General features: G+C 46.6%; 1 protein-coding gene across 16 annotated transcripts in view; it reads right to left on the reverse strand.

Annotated features, from left to right (window-relative positions):
- The window catches only part of Rtel1 (regulator of telomere elongation helicase 1), a 47524-nt gene that overhangs the window by 15697 nt on the left and 25690 nt on the right, over positions 1 to 6137 (reverse strand). The gene's annotated exons all lie outside the window — the stretch shown is intronic.

Here is a 6137-nt window from a genome sequence, read left to right on the forward strand (position 1 = left end):
CCCCAAGAACAGGATTGTTTTCTTTTTCCTTTCAAGACAAGGTCTAGCTAAGTCAGTGAGTTATTCAGGATAGGCTCAAACTTGCAGTAGTCTAGACTCAACTTCCAGAGTGTTGGGATCACAGGTGTGTGCACCACCCACCTAACCAGGCAGGCTCTGAATCTGCCCAGGAGCCCTGGGTTCCTCCTCCCCCGAGCTGTGGAAGCTCTGAGGACTGCACTCCTCTGGGGGGTGCTGTCCAGACGCGCAGCTGGTCTCTGGGGGCACACAGGTAGGTGTACCAATGAGAATAGCTCAAAGAGGTTCTGAAGGTTAAGCTGACCATGTGGGCTGGGACATGCACTCTGCCTCTATACAGATACCCTGCCAACTAAAATAGGTAAGAGCTAGAGGCTTCTAACAAAATTCAAAATGTTCAGAAACAAAGTTATTTGTTACAAAACAAACCTACAGGTAAATCTCAGCTCAAAAGGGAGATGGCAAGAGAGGATAATACACAAGAGCAAGACAATACACGTGTTAGACCCTGACAAGGGTGTCAGAAACACCAATCATAAAAACGCCCCAAGAAGTAATCACAAACTCTCTTCAAACAAATTAGAAGTAGAAGCCCGCAACAAACAAATATACAGAGAGCAACAAAGTGGACCTGTATAATGAGAGACACATGGCCAAAATTTAAAATTTAGTGGGTAGGTTCAACAACAGAATGCAATGGCAGGAAACCACCACAAATTTATTTTTTTTAAAAAAATGTTTATTTATTTATTTATTTATTTTTGGCAGAACCGGGGATTGAACTCAGGCCCTTGTGCTTGCCAGGGAAGTGCTTATTCCACTGAGCCATCTCCCCGACCACCACAAATTTAAGAGACGGATATGCAGAAGCCTATAAGCACACTTGTAATCCCAGCACTCTGGGAGACTGAGGCAGGAGGATCACAACCTCAAGCCCACCCTAGGCAACGCAGTGACTCAGCAAGACCCTGCCACAAAAATAAAAAGGCTTGGAGAGGCAGCTTGGACAACGGCCCCGGCCTCAACTCCAGCACCACAAAAACAAAGCAAAAACCACGGATTTATGAATCAGGTGCAGTGATGTGTATCAAGAATCCCACTCGCTTGGAGATCAAGTTGGGGCCAGCTTGGGTAACTTCATAAAATCCTACCCCAAAATAAAAATTCTACAGGGACGGGAGTGTAGCTCAGTGGTACAGCACTTGCCTAGCACACACAATGCCCTGAGCTCATCTCCCAGGTGTATTTGTGTGATTTTTTAAATTTTCTTTTAATCATTTATTTATTTGGCACAGGGTCTCACTATGCAGCTCAGACTCATAGTGATCCTCCTGTCTCAGCCTCCCCAGCACTGGGATTACAGGTGTGTGCCACCATGCCTGATTTTGGTGGCCGGCTCAGTGTAGGGCCGGCATGAAATGTGTTACCGGTGACTGAACCTTGGCAGGCAGGCGCTTAGACTGCTGAGCCATCTCCCTGGCCCTGTGGAAGGGACGTATGTGTAAAATAATCCAACTGAAAAGCAGAATGAGTAGAGAAACTGAGTGCACATGTTGGATCCCTATAGGAAAATGAGAAACAGTATAGGGCTGAAGAAGCGTCTTAAGAAATGATGCCAAGAACTCTCCAAACCTGACAGAAGAACTGGGAATTCTAAAGGCTACAAGGACACACGAGGGGGAAACGCAGAGGGCTACATCAAGACAGCCTAACTACTGCGAGGTAATGGCAAGGCCAACTGCAAGCTCAGGCAGGAAGTACATCACCAACAGCAAAGGGCCACTCGGCGGGAGCCACTCATGGCTAGGGTGAGCCAGGGAAGACACTGTTCAGTGCTGACAGGGGAGCGCCGCAGCCCCAGAACCCCACACAGCCAAAGGACACTTTCAAGAAGAAAGTCTGAGATGTAAGAAATGAAAACTCTTCCCACCCTAAATATGTACAACTCCTCCCTTCCAATCAAAAGATGAGCCCTGTTGGGAGTCCTGTGGACAGAAAAGAAACCTTGACGATGAGGAAGGGAGAAGAGCAAAGGAGAACACAGCTGGGCAATTCTGAGTGATCATTCCTCCCCCTCCCCGCCTTTGGCAGTACTAAGATTAAATCCAGGACCTCACACATGCTAGGCAAGTGGTATAATCACTGAGCTACTTTCCCAGCTCTTTAATTTTGAGATAGGGTTTCACTAAGTTGGCCAAGCTGGCCTTGAACTTGTGCTCCTGCCTCAGCCTCCATGGTAGCAGGAATTACAGAGATGTACTACATTTTCCATTTTATTTTGTTTGCTTGGCTTTACTTCTTAACACAGGTTTACTATATTGTCTAGGCTGGCTTACAACTCCTGAGCTCAAGTGATCCTCCTGCCTCAGCCTCCCAAAGAGCTGGGACTATAGGCCTACAGGCACACACTACCATGCCCAGCTGGACAATTCTCTTTCTAATTGCTTAATGATTGTAAGCAAAAATCATAGTATCATCTGGCTAGTTCTCTGTATATAGAAACATAGAGAGACAACTACCCTAAGATTGCATCAAAGGCTAAATGTGGAAAAGAAACAAATGTTACCACGTTCTAAAGAGGACGACTAGGTCAGTGTCCAAGACCTCCGCGTCCAAGACCTGCGCGATGGTCTCAGAAACAATACCCTAAGATTAGAGACCACCTCTGGAGGAGGCAGCTGTGGCCGACCAAGGAACTCCCAAGAGAGCAAAACCCCTTTCCCAATCTGGCAGCATTCCTCAACGTCTTAGTAATTATCAATCAGTGTGCTCATTTTGGCCTGGGGAGATGGCTCGGTAGAGTAAGCGCTTGCCTGGTGAGCGCAGGGTCCCGAGTTCAATCCCGGTACTGCAAAAAACAAACAAACAAAAAAACCAACATGCTCATTTTGTGAGGTCTTCCATATCTGCACTTTATAGTGCAGCCCAACACCAGTGTGACTGTATTTTGAGACAGGACCTTTGAGGAGATAATTAGGGTGGAGCCTCACTTAATTCAACAGCCCAGTGCTCTTGTGACAAGAGGTACCAGGCACCTGGGAAAGCCCACGTGAGGGCAAGCAGCCTCTGCAAGCCAGAGTGGCCACAGGAAAAGCCAGCAGTGCTGCCACCGTGGTCTTGGTCCGCATAGGCACCAAACTATGAAAATTAAATTGGTGTCCTGTAAGCTGTGGTATTTCATTATAGCTCTTTCCTCTTCCCCTCTTTTTCTGGGGTTCACGGCCATGAGGGAGGGATACTCCCACGGGACACAGCCTGTTTTCTACCTTGAGACAGCGTCTGGCCAACTGGCCCAGGCTGGCCACAAACGCATTATCTCCTGCCCTGCCCTCCTAAGTACCTGGACTACAGGCAAGCACCACCACATTCAGCTTGTCCTTTTTCTTAGTACCAGGAATTGAACTCAGGACCTTGTGCCCACCAGGCAGCTTCCTCAGTCCTTTCTTTTTTTCAGTGGTATCCTCTGAAGCCCAAGTTTCTAATTTCAGTGACTGTACAAATTACCCACTTTTTCTTTTGATGCTTTTATTTTTAATATCCTTCCTAAGAAATCACTACCTAATGTAAGGACAAGATTCACATCTAGGTGAGTAACTCCCCATCCCTTAGGTGTGAGCTCTGCTTAACAATCTCCTTCCAAAGAGAAAAGCAGGCAAAGGAAAGAGGAGCAACACCGTCCCCCTGTCATGGAGAACCCGGAAGGGGATAGCCTCAGCCAGGGGGTCGAGGCCGTGTTGCCCCCTGGAGCTCGTGCTGGGCTGATGCACGTGGTGTGGTGTGACAGAAAGGGCTCTTTGCCTCTGATTTCCTCCCAGATCCCATGACTCCAGTCAGGCTACCAGAGAAACAGCAGACAATCCTAGTTAAGGGACATCCTAAGGGACACAGCTGACCAGTGCAACTGGAAGTCACTCAGGTTATTACAGACAGGAAAAGTCTAAAAAATCTGTCATACTCAGAAGGAAGCTAAAGAGATACACAACTAAATGTACATGATTATTTAAAAACTATGAAAATCAATTACTTCATATCCAATAGGGTGAGTGTCAGAAAGCCAGAAAGCAATTAAGTAAGTGAGTAAGTCCTGGCCACTTGGAAGTATGTTTAGTGCCAGGAAGATAGCTCAAAAGTGTAAGTGCCTGTCTGCCAACTGCAAGGTCCTGAGCTTGATCCCTGGTTTAAAAAAAAAGGATGTTTAAGTTCTTTCATAATAGGAAAAAACAAACCAAAATCAAATTTTTTATCTATTAAACTGGTAAGAATTAAAACCTTGCTGTCGGGGCTGGGGAAGATAGCTCAGTGGAATAAGTGCTTGCTTGGTGAGTGTAAGGTCCTGAGTTTGATCCCTGGTACCACCAAAAAAAAAAAACAAACCCAAAAAAACCCAACCTTGCTGGTACATTGCCCCATAGGGCAGGGCAGGTGCTTACTGGGAGTGGGATGCCCACTAGCACCAGTGTTCCCACGGAAGGGAAGTCTGCTGATGCCCCTGGCCCTGTAAGAACACTTGCCATTCATCCAGCTAGCCACTCCTCAGAATCGCCTGGGAAACCCCTGCATGAGCAGAGAATGCACATGCACGTGAGCACAAGTACTGGTAAAATCTCAACACCACAAACAACCAGACAAAAACAGCGTCACTGGTCTGGATGGGGCAAGCTCTTTCCAGGTCACTGTGTTAGTACAAACAGCAAAGTACAAGCAAGGGTGGGTACCCCTTAGTACTGTGGGGGGACTGGGTCCTGAGCCCTCCTAAGATCACATAATCTGTGGGTGCTCAGATCCCCTGTATCAAATGATGCAGTGTTGACATAAAAACTATATACTTTAAATAATCTCTAGGTGACTTATGCACACAATTAGTGCATAGTGTTGGGGACAAGATACTTTACTACATTGTTTAAGATATAATGACAATGAAAAAACTCTGCACATGGTCAGTAGAGACATTTTGTTTTTCTAAAGTTTTCAATCACAGTTGGTAGACTCCACAGATAGAGGGCCAGCTGTATCCAAACACTGCAGCAACGTAAAGAAGCCAGACAAATCACAGCAGCAGCTCTGTGATGCGGTGGCAGCACCAGGGGGCTGAGGAGGTCAGGAAGCCTGATGCTAGAACTTCCTGTGCAGGGCCTATGCACTTGCATAGGAAGAGACTGCCTCGTGGGTTGGCCGAGCCCTAAGACCCACCCGCCTAAGTGTGCTGGGCCGCATCTGAGCTCTGAGGACTTCAAGAGAACAAAAGGTAGAGCAGGCAAATGCTCTATCTCTGCAACTGGGGCGGTGAAGCTCTCGGTTCCCAGGCCTCTAGCTTCACAACGAAAGCTATGGCATCAGCTGCCCTGCAGAGATGGAACACACCGCCAGCTCACCTGGGTCTCTAACTTGCAACCAGCAGACTGTGGGACACCTTGGCCTTTATAACCGTGTGAGCCAATTCTAATCTGTATCTGTTATGTATCTTATATATCCTATTGCCTCTGTTCCCTGGAGAGTTCTAACACAATCTCTTATTTGGGGAAATAAAGGAAGAACACAAAAAAAATAAGTAACAAAAAACTTCTCTTGCATATGCCTTATTGGAATTCTGAAATAATATTAACAACAAAGTATTTTTTTTGTGTGTGTGGTACCAGGGATCAAACTCAGGACCTTGTACTTGCCAGGCAAGCACTTATTCCACTGAGCTAACTCTCCAGCCCAACAACACAGTATTTTTGACGATGCATGCTCAGACCAGTGACAAAGAACATGGGAACAAATATTTACCTTTAGTGAGCAAATTTTTCACTTATGGTTAAGATAGCAACTCTAACAAATTTCTTGCTATCCTAGGGTTTAATAGGTAAATACAGAAAGTGGGAGTTTTCTTATTGTCAAAAAGGGAATTAAAAAAAGAGATCATACATGCTGGACCAGGCATGGTGGCACACATCTATAATCCCAACACTTGGGAGACTGAGGCAGGCGGATTGCCACGAGTGTGAGGACAGCCTGGGTCCTTAGTTCAGGGCCAGATGGAACTACATAGTGAGACCCTGTGTCAAAGGAAAAGAGAGAAGGAGAGGGAGAGGGGGAGAGGAAGAGGGAGGAGGAGGGAGAGGGGGAGGGGAGGAGGA

This window comes from Octodon degus, unplaced genomic scaffold, assembly GCF_000260255.1.
Source record: "Octodon degus isolate 3935 unplaced genomic scaffold, OctDeg1.0 scaffold00194, whole genome shotgun sequence".
Taxonomy (NCBI): domain Eukaryota; kingdom Metazoa; phylum Chordata; class Mammalia; order Rodentia; family Octodontidae; genus Octodon; species Octodon degus.